At 41.1% G+C, this 10313-nt stretch overlaps 1 pseudogene; it reads left to right on the top strand.

The window, feature by feature from the left end:
* Nucleotides 1-9633: 9633 nt before the first annotated feature.
* On the top strand, nt 9634-10021 carry LOC101835160 (annotated as a pseudogene).
* The last annotated feature ends 292 nt before the right edge of the window (nt 10022-10313 follow it).

Raw genomic sequence — 10313 nt, 5'->3', positions numbered from 1 at the left:
CAAGGAGGATCCCAAGAGAAGAATGAAAAATGGCCTCTTCTATCAAGATATCACTTTCATTACTTTCCCCATTCATCCTGTCCCCAACTCAACCAACCCAATCCCTCAAGTTCCCATCATCATCACCTTGCCTCTCCCCCCAATTCCCAGTTTGCCCAGGAAGATCTCTTCTAGTTTCCCTTCCCAGGGAAATATATACATACATCTTAGGGTCCTCCTTATTATCTAGCTTCTCTGGAGCTGTGGATTATAGCCTGGTTACCCTTTGCTTTACATCTAATATCCAGTTATGAGTAAGTACATACCATGTTTGTCTTTCTGGGTCTGGGTGACCTCACTAGGGATGATTTTTTTTAGTTCCATTTGCCTGCAAATGTCATTGCTTTTACAGCTAATACTCAATTGTTTAAATGTGCCATATTTTCTTTATCCATTTTTCAGTTGAAGAAAATCTAGGTTTTTTTGAGCTTCTGGCTATTATGAACAATGCTGCCATGAACATAGCTGAGCAAGTGTCCTTGTGGTATGATTGAGCATCCCATGGGTATATGCCCAAGATTGATATAACTGGGCCTTGAGGTAGACTGATTACCAATTTTCTGAGAAACTGCCATGCCAGTTTCCAAAGTGGATGACAAATTTGCAGTCCCACCATCAGTGGAATACTTTGTTCCCCCTGACTCCACATCTTCTCCAACACAGGCTGTTGTCATTAGCGGTATTTGATCTTAGCTGTTATGACATGTATTTCCCTGACAGCCAAGGATGTTGAACATTTCTTTCAGTGTTTCTTGGGCATCTGAGATTCTTCTCTTGAGTATTCTGTTTAACACTGTACCATATTTTAATGGAGTTATTTGGTATTTTGACATCCAGTTTCTTGAGTTATTTATATATTTTGGAGATCAGCCCTTTGTCAGATATTGGGGTGATGAAGATCTTTTCCCATTCTGTAGGCTGCAGTTTTGTCTTGACATTGTCCTTTGCCTTACAGAAGTGTTTCAGTTTATGAGGTCCCATTTATTATTTGTTAACCTCAGTGTCTGTGTTGCAAGTGTACTAGGAAGCAGTCTCCTGTGCCAATGCACTCAAGGCTACTTCCCACTTTTCTCTTCTGTCAGCTTCAGTGTAACTGGATTTATGTTGAGGTCTTTGATCCACTTGAACTTGAGTTTTGTCAGGGTGATAGACATGGGTCTATTTGAATTTTTTTACATATTGACAAATGCCAGCACCATTTGTTGAAAATGCTTTCTTTTTTCCTTTGTATAATTTTTTCTTCTTTGTTAAAACTCAGGTGTTCATGGGTGTGTGCATTTATGTCAGAGTCTCTGATTCAATCCCATTGGTCCACCTTTTTTATGACAATATCATGCTGCTTTTTATTAATATATGATGGGAGATGCCCTTCTGTGTATGTGTTTCTCTTATTGGTTGATGAATAAAACTGTTGATTAGTAGTCATGCAGGAAGTATGGCTACCAGGTAAGGAAAATTCTGGGAAGAGGGCACAGAGAGAGGCCACAAGAGAGAGGCCATGTAGTTGCTGAAGGGCTAACAGATCCAGACATTATACTGTAAGATAAGACCATGTGGAAATAGTTAGATTAATAGACATTGGTTAACAATTAAGAGAGAGCTAACCAATATAAAGCCTGAGTCACTGGCCAAACAGTTTATAATTATTGTAAGTCTGAGTGGGTATATTTTGGACCAGGCAGGAAAGAAACTCTATAGTTCTATAGTAGACTTTGAAGCCAAGTATGGTGATGCCTTCAGAAGTTGTTTTATTATACAGGATTGTTTTAGCTATCATGGATTTTTGTTGTTGTTTTCATATAAAGCTGAGTATTGTTGTTTTGAGGTCTGTGAAGAATTGTGTTGGGATTTTTATGGGGATTGCATTTAATCTGTAGATTGCCTGTGGTAAGATTGCCGTTTTTACTGTGTTAATCCTCCAATCCATGAGCATGGGAGATCTTTCCATTTTCTGATGCCTTCTCCAATTTCTTCTATCAATGACTTGTGGTTAGTTAGAGTTACCCTAAGGTATTTTATATTATTTGTGGCTATTGTAAAGGGTGATGTCTCTCTGATTTCTTTCTCTGCCCTTTTATCATTTGTATATAGGAGGGATACTGACCTTTTTTTAGTTAATCTTATATCTTGGCACACTACTGAAGGTGTTTCTCAGCTTTAGGAATTCTTTTTTTTCTCAATATATGTTTTTATTTAAATTAGAAACATGAATGCTTCACATGTCAATCCCAGCTCCCTCTCCCACCCACTCCTCCCTTCCTCCTTTGTCCCTCCACTAGCCCCCTCCCTACCCCATCCTCATATCATTCCCCAGGGAGGGTGAGGCCCTTCTTGGGGGACTCCAGAGTCTGTCATTTCATCCAGGGAAGGACCTAGGCCCTTTCCCATGTGCAAATTCTTTAGTAGAATTTTTGGGTCATCTGCAAATAAAGAAAGTCTGACTTCTTCCTTTTGAATTTGTATCCCCTTGATGATGTTCTACCAAGCCAGCTTGACAACTGCCCAGAAAGCCCACATGAAGTCCACCTGAAGCAGATAGTCCTAATAACAAGCTGCAGATTCATAAACTAATTCAAACCAAAGCCGTCCAGCTGGGCCAAGTTACCAAGGTATAGAACCAAGGCATAAATAAATGAGAATCGCTTCAATCCCATAATTTTAGAATGGTTTGTGAACTCAGTGGGTTATTTGTTGGTGCGACTGTGTCCTTCCTTCACTACTAGAGCCACGCCCAGTGATCTTCTCTTCATTCTCTTCCTATCCACACATTGTTTTCAGTGTAGTTTCCTAAACACTATCGGTCTTATCCTACAGTTCCTTATTAAAAAATCCACCAGCTCTTGCAGTGGTTTACACATGTAATCCAGTCAGTTGGGAAGCTAAAACAGGAAGATTTCATGTTCAAGTGCAGCCTGGATTACCTAGGGAGACTCGGTGACAAAACAAATAAGAATAAGAACAAACACCCATGAAACCTTTGCCGGCTCTTGTCTGTCCATCAAGTAGGGCCCCAACACCTTCAATCTGCTTCATGAGGCCATTCACAATTTCCCTACAGCACAAAACTTAATACATAATTTCAACTTATATTTAACAGAATCCGTTACCGAATTCTGGACTGTGAAGTTCCATTGATTGAAAGGCTATTATTTATTTAGTACTCTTTACTCTAAAGTTCTAGTGATATTAAACTAATTTTTAAATTGTGTGTGTGTGTGTGTGTGTGTGTGTGTGTGTGTGTGTGTGTGTACTATGTATATGAGGCCAGAATAGGATGTCTGATTCGATGGAACTGGAATTACAGGTGGTGGTGAGCCACCTGACTTGAGTGCTAGGAATAAAACTTTAACCCTGTGAAAGAGAAATAAGCTTTCTCAAATAATGAGCTATCTCTCCAGTCTCTTCAAGTTTCTTTTGAAATTGATTCTAATACAGCAAGTTTTATGAATGCTAAAGTATAAAACAGTGCCAGACTGATGGCACAGGTCTGTAATACCAATACTGCGGAGGGGGGCTGAAGTAATAGGATTTAAGTTCCAACTTGGGATAGATTTAAGGACCATTTCTCAGACAAATAAACACATTTGAATGACAAGCAAGGAGTTACTATCCCCCCTCATCATTGTACACATGTTTGATGTTCCCACCTTCTGCCTCTGTCTAAAACAATTGCCCCTACTCTCTAGTCCCAATATCACCATATTCAAATGAATAAATACAAATACATTTAAAAAATCTGTTCTAATGTGTCCCACTGCCTTGAGAATCCCTTGAGATCCTTTCTCTTCAGTAAGCCACAGAACCACTCCTGGCTGGACACTGCTAGAAAACACTACCACTCTCTCTGCAAAAACAACTGGTTAAGTTCAATAAATCAGCATTTATTGAATTTTTCATACCCTCTTTTTGCCTCCAGACTCAAGTTCAAAATAGAGAATCCGTTGGGCATCACACACTATATACTTGTCAACCAATTAAATAAATGAAAACCACATAAAGAATAAAGCCTGATTTCCGGGTCTTCATTTCCACTTGGTCACTGCTGAATTCTGTGACACTGGAGAGCTTACTTAGCCTTTTATCAATGCATCAGTGCCCCTTTGGAGGAAACAACGGAGATGTCAATCCTTGGGGTAAACTGTAAGGCCAACTTGGGGTGCTAACACTGCTTCTTTTTTTAAGTCACTTGAACTTGACCTATTTTAAACACTGTCTGCAAGTGTAACTGCCCAGTGACATGATTGTCAGGTTTTCTTTTTCTTGACGTGAGTTGCTGAGGTGACATAAAGCACTAGGTACAGAAAGACCCTTAGAAATCCTTTCTGACTATCGTGCTAGTGAGCAATCCTCCTGTGACTGTCATCCCAGAGCTTTCCAGTATGTGCACAGGGCAAAGAAGATCAGACACATGATAAAACCATGCTTACTTCCTGCATGCTGGAGCCAAAGTGACAGGTGTTATTATAGCAATGGAAATTACTCAAGAGTTTGACTCAAAACTTTTTTTATTAACTAAAACTTTTATTAATAAAAGTAGATTAAAAGCATATTAAGAGTTCAATATTTTAAAGAATTGCCCCTAGGAAAAAGGCATACAGTGATTTGTGTTGGCTATGGTGATATACCATGATTAACATGAGCAATCCAGAATCTCTAGCCTCACGTCCCTGCATTGTGGATTTTCCATTCAGTCCAATTACTTTCATTCAATGTGTATGTGTTTCAGTTCAAGGTGAAATCTGATACTGGGGAAAGCAGGTCTGCTTAAGGTTTTAGGATAACTGGACTTTAGCATCAACTACTATTTGTGTAATGGTTGACTGCCCACCCAAACTTTCTAACTATAATTTCCCCAACTGCCTGCCAAATGGGGACAGTATATTTAAAAATCCCCAGCAGGATGATCACATTACCTTTGTTTCATTTCTTCAAGTCATGCCACTTCTGACTTAATTTAACATCAACTATTTATAAGCTATACTGCTGTAAAATATTGATAAATTATGGTAGCATACCCTCACAGATGGGTTTCTGACAAGGCTTTGTGATTCAAAAGCTGCCCTTGGGAAAATACGTATTGTTTAATTGAGTTAAAAATGATGTTATACTAGACAATGGATATGGGACACACATCATGGGTAATTTAGTATTCCATGTGTATGAACACTTTAAGAGATGTCACAGAGTGTCATTGGATTCTGACCTAAATTTTCCAGTGACAAAAAAAGAGCTCTTCCTTGGCAGAAGATGTTATGGAGGCTTCTATACTCTTCTTAGGGTCTTGGCATATTTCCTTGTTAATCATCAATTAAATCTTCACATGGTGGGGGCAGTAGAGGTATGATTCAACCATGGAGTTCTTAGCATCCATGAGGCCATGTATTTTAGCTCCAAAACTGAAAAAAAGGGGTAATATACCCTAAATAATTTGTAACTCTGAAACATAGCCAATCCCTTCTGGGGTTTCATTAATGTGACATACAAAGTTTTCAGGCTGTGTTAGAAGAACTATTTTGTACCTAGTCACCAGATATCATTAACTAAACACAGAACATTCATTACTCATTCTGGTAAGGTCTGTTAGAGGCTGAGCAGCCTCCAAGGCAGCACTTCCCCTTGTGACATTTGAGTGATCCAGGTCAAATGATTTCTGTCATCTGAAGAAACAGCTTCTGTACTCCCACTCAAGGAGAGGTGAGGGAGCCTGGAAAACTACTCTGTCTTCTTTGGAAGGAATAACTATAATGTTCAGGCTTCATTGTCCACTGTGGTCTTGTGATAAGACTTGAAGCTTCAGCCATCCTATGCCCAGGAAAGAAAACAAGACAGGCTCTGAGTAGAGCTACATAATTGTCTAATTCTGTCAGCTAAGGAGTGTTTGGATCAGTGGTTAGGATCACAAAGGGAAGTAGGAAACTTTTTCTGGAAATTAGATGTCTGCCAATTTTCATTAAAAATGCTTTTGTAGGGTGGACAGATGGCTCATAGGTCAAGAGCACTATTGCTCTTCCAGAGGACTTGAGTACAGTTCCCGTCACACATATCAGGTGGTTTACAGTGGACTGCACTCCAGCTACAAGGGATCTAGTGCCTTCGTCTGGTATTTGAGGGCATCTGCCCACACTTAGCATGTACTCACAGAAGCAGACACATACACACATAAAAAAATTTAATTCCTGCAATTTCAGGAAGGTAGTTGTTGCCTTAAGTGTCAAATGGTCATTGGACAGTCTCCCTGGAAAGCCTGAGAAGGAAGCACAGCTAAGGTTTGCAGTCGGTGGGATGTGTCTGACCTTCACGAAGCACTTGATAAGCTATTCCTTACTTTATCCCCAGCCTTGTTGCGGTAACCGTGCACACACAAGCCTTCCTGGAGTTGATTCTTTTTCACTCTTTACTCTTTGGGTGGGGGGGTCATCACTCAGCTCCCAGATAAATCACACAGAGACTCGTTATTACTTATGAATACTCAGCGTTAGCTTGGCTTGTTTCTAGGCAGCTTTTCTTAACTTATATTATCCAGTCTACCTTTTCCTGTGGGTTTTTATCTTTCTCTGTTTCTGTATATCTTTTCTTTCCTTCTTACTCCATGTTTGACTGTGTGGCTGGGTGGCCGGCTCCGGCATCCTCCTCTCCTTTTCCTCCTCTCTTTTCTCTCCTTCTATTTATTCTCTCTGCTGGAAGCCCCACCTATCCCTCTCCTGCCTTTCTATCGGCCAGTCAGCTCTTTATTAGATAAATCAAGTGTTTTAGTCAAGCAAAGAAACACAGCTTCACAAAGTTAAACAAATGCAACATAAGAGAATGTAGCACATCCTTCACTAATATTCCACAACTCCTGCCCACTCAGATCCCAAGTACTTGTATCCCAGAGGTGGGAATTAATTAGTGAACCAATAGACACATTTCCCTTTTCTGTTACTTAAGTAGATGGGTCTAAGATACATTACACAACCTTCCAGAAAATCTCCTGGAATGAACTGCAATCACATGGAGTGACCAGCTTAACCTTTCATCCATGAGTCCTTCCTCCTGCCTGTCCATGCCTCAGTCTTGTCTCCTCATACACTTTGGGGAGATTTGTGGCTGAGATTTTTAAATTTTACTTTTATTTTTGCTTGCATGGATGTCTGTACATAATTTGAGTGCCTGATGCCTAGGTAAGCCAGAACAGGGAACCAGATATCCTGGAACTGGATTTACAGACATGAGGTGTCATGTGGGTGCTGGGAGTTGAACTTCAATCCATTGGAAGAGCAGCCTGTTCTACTAACTACTGAGCAATCTTTCAGCCACCTGCTGATTTTTGCTTATTTGTTTCTTTTTGGTTTTTTTTGTATTTTGTTTGTTTGTTTTTGTGAGTGTGATACTTTCCACTCTGTAACTAGAAAAGGTTAGGCCATTTTTGAATAAGGGACCAGTGTGAGATCATCATAAAGAAGAATGAAACGTCTTTCTCTTTAGGGTCCCAAGTTATTAAAGTAATCTTGACACATTAAGGTAGTTCCCAAATATGTTGTATAACTGACTATTGACGTAGACTAGTGTTATACACAGAGTGAGGATGAACAGTCATTTGATTACTCTGTAAGAATGTGCTCTAGGCAGGTTATGTGTGATGGTCTTGCCATCTGCACAGCCATAAATGGGATAGATCATGACAGATGCAGGCATCACTGAGGGGAGGTGCTCTGCTTCTGATCTGCTCTATAGAGCACTATGCTGAGAAGGATGTTGAGATTGGTGTACAGTGGCCATCAGTCAGTAAACAGTACTCATAAGATGAATACAACAAACAGCACAAGATTCTGTAGCTGGTTTTGCTAGACTTTGAAACCCAAGCTAGGTCCTGGACTGGCACAGCTGTGTCAAAAGTCACATCTGAGTTGCTGCTGCTCCGATGGGAGCAAGCTACTCTGAGAAGGCGAGAGACTGGTGTTCAGATGAGGTAGTACAATAAAACACTGGAACAGAGAGGAAGATAAAAGACTCATGGGTGGTGGTAGTCAGGGTCGAAGCTAAGCTTGCACAACCAGGCTTCTAGTTATGTGAAGGGAAGAAACATGCAGCATGGGCATCTCATGGGTTTGGGTGCCATGGATTCCTCCAGGTCCCATTGAGAAGCAAACAAAAATGTTTGCTCATTTCTAATCCTTCCAGTGGAAGATGAGAATGCAGAGTCAAGAGCTTTATGGTATTTTGCATTTCTACCTTTGGTTCCTGTGACTTTGTGTTAACTAAATCAGAAGTATGGTTACCAGGATTCACTTCCAAGCATGAGTCCACGCTACACTTAACCAAATAAAGTTCTATGTGGGGACAAAGGATGTAGTGAAGTGATCATAATTGCCTTTGCAGGATCTGTGCTGGGACCTGGTGAATACACCTGGTCTATGTGTGTGCTAGTGTATCTAGCCAGTCTAGGGAAGCAGTTAGACACCGATAGTCCAATTCCAGTCATACCTCTTACTACTTCTCTCTGTGAGACAGGATCCCATCTTACTGTCATAAAAAGCATCTCCCAAAGGCTCAAAAACTTAAGCTGAGTGCCAGAGACACTTAGAGGTTTCAATCTGCACTTGCCTGCTCCCATTCACACTCTGATTTCTTCTTTATGACCAATCCTGCTGATGCCATGACCAAAGCTGAAGACCAAATCTGCAGTCCTGCATGAACTGGTTGCCAATCCCCAGTTTTACACAGGGCTCCCTATGGTAAGCTTCTGTCCTATGTCTCCAGGGCAGCATTTACTCCTCTAATCAACCCAACTCAACACTATGACCATACCAGAGTTCTGTTTCATGGCTTTGGAACAGAGGTTGACACACTTGTGTAGCTTGGGGAAGAAGAGGATGGGTCCCCTGCATTCTACAGCAGCACAGACAACACAGCACACAAACTTCCCCATTCCTACAAGCACCTGAGAGAAGAGGACCATGCAGAAAGCAGGCCAGGGATGACTGCACAGCCATGGCTTGTGAAGGAAAAGATGCAGCTCCTCAGGTTCAGAGGTCCAGGTAAGGAGCCTGACATCTAGTGTGACGTTTCCCAGTCTTAAATGTTTGTAAAGGCAGATGATCAGTGTCCAAGCTTAATACGTTCTTTCTGCAGGTCAGACGGGGCTAGCTAAGCAAACACTCTGGAGGGTCAGGTTTCTTCTCCACCACTTAGATTTGTGTTACTCACCTTCTGACAAGTGATTTGTACTCTTTAGTTCTTCATCTCTAAGATGTCAGTGAGAACACTAACTGCCTGTGGTGTGTTTGAGGGATTTAAGGAGTTTGTAAGACACCAGCAAAGGCAAGATGCACCCACTGTTTATGGGCCCTGAGGAAGAAAAGCTAACTGTTCACTAATCCATGACAGAGCACCTCCCTACCACTGAAGGGTTATAGTCCTGCCATGGTTGACAACTCACTTTCTTCATTTTTCTTTCTTTCTTGGTCATTGACTACTTTGGGAAAGTGTGGAGAGGAAATATTAGGTGAAATAATTTGATTTTAGATTTTCAGGTTTCCTAGGTGTTAAAATATAAACAAAAGAGTGCATATTAAATTACATTATAGAGCTCTTTCTCTTCAATGAGGCCACCAAATGGCAGATGCCAACATAAAGATCTTTGTGAAGACCCTGATGGGCAAGACCATCACTCTTGAGGTCGAGCCCAGTGACTCTATTGAGAATGTCAAGACCAAGATCCAAGATAAGGAAGTCATCCCATCTGACCAGCAGAGGCTGATATTTGCCAGCAAGCAGCTGGAGGATGACCACACCCTGTTGGACTACAACATCCCGAAAGAGTCCACCTTGCACATCGTGTTTCACCTTCGTGGGGGCATCATCAAGCCGTCCCTTCATCAGCTTACCCAGAAGTACAACTGTGACAAGATCTGCCAAAAGCACTACATCTCCCATGCAGTCAACTGTAGCAAAGAAATGTGGCCACGCCAACAACCTGTGCCCCAAGAAGAAGGTCAAGTAAAGCTGCAGCCATACCTGGCCCATGACCATCGACTGGAGCAGAAACACACACACACACACACACACACACACACACACACGAAAAAAATTACATTATAGAGCCTTTGCAATGTTCTCAGAAAATAAAGCAAAAACCAAGTGTTAGAGAAAAATCAAAGTTGTGTATTTTTTTAAAGCACCTAGTATTTTTGCAAGTCTCAAATGTGTTATATATCCCCTCCAGGGTCTTCCTTATGACACTCACTGTTGCATCTATAAGCTGGTGAAATCTGCTTCCCACTGGTGGTATGTGG

Source organism: Mesocricetus auratus, unplaced genomic scaffold (genome assembly GCF_017639785.1).
Source record: "Mesocricetus auratus isolate SY011 unplaced genomic scaffold, BCM_Maur_2.0 Super-Scaffold_100021, whole genome shotgun sequence".
Lineage (NCBI taxonomy): Eukaryota > Metazoa > Chordata > Mammalia > Rodentia > Cricetidae > Mesocricetus > Mesocricetus auratus.
The sequence above is the reverse complement of the archived record's forward strand: the minus strand, read 5'-3'. Positions and strand labels throughout refer to the sequence as shown.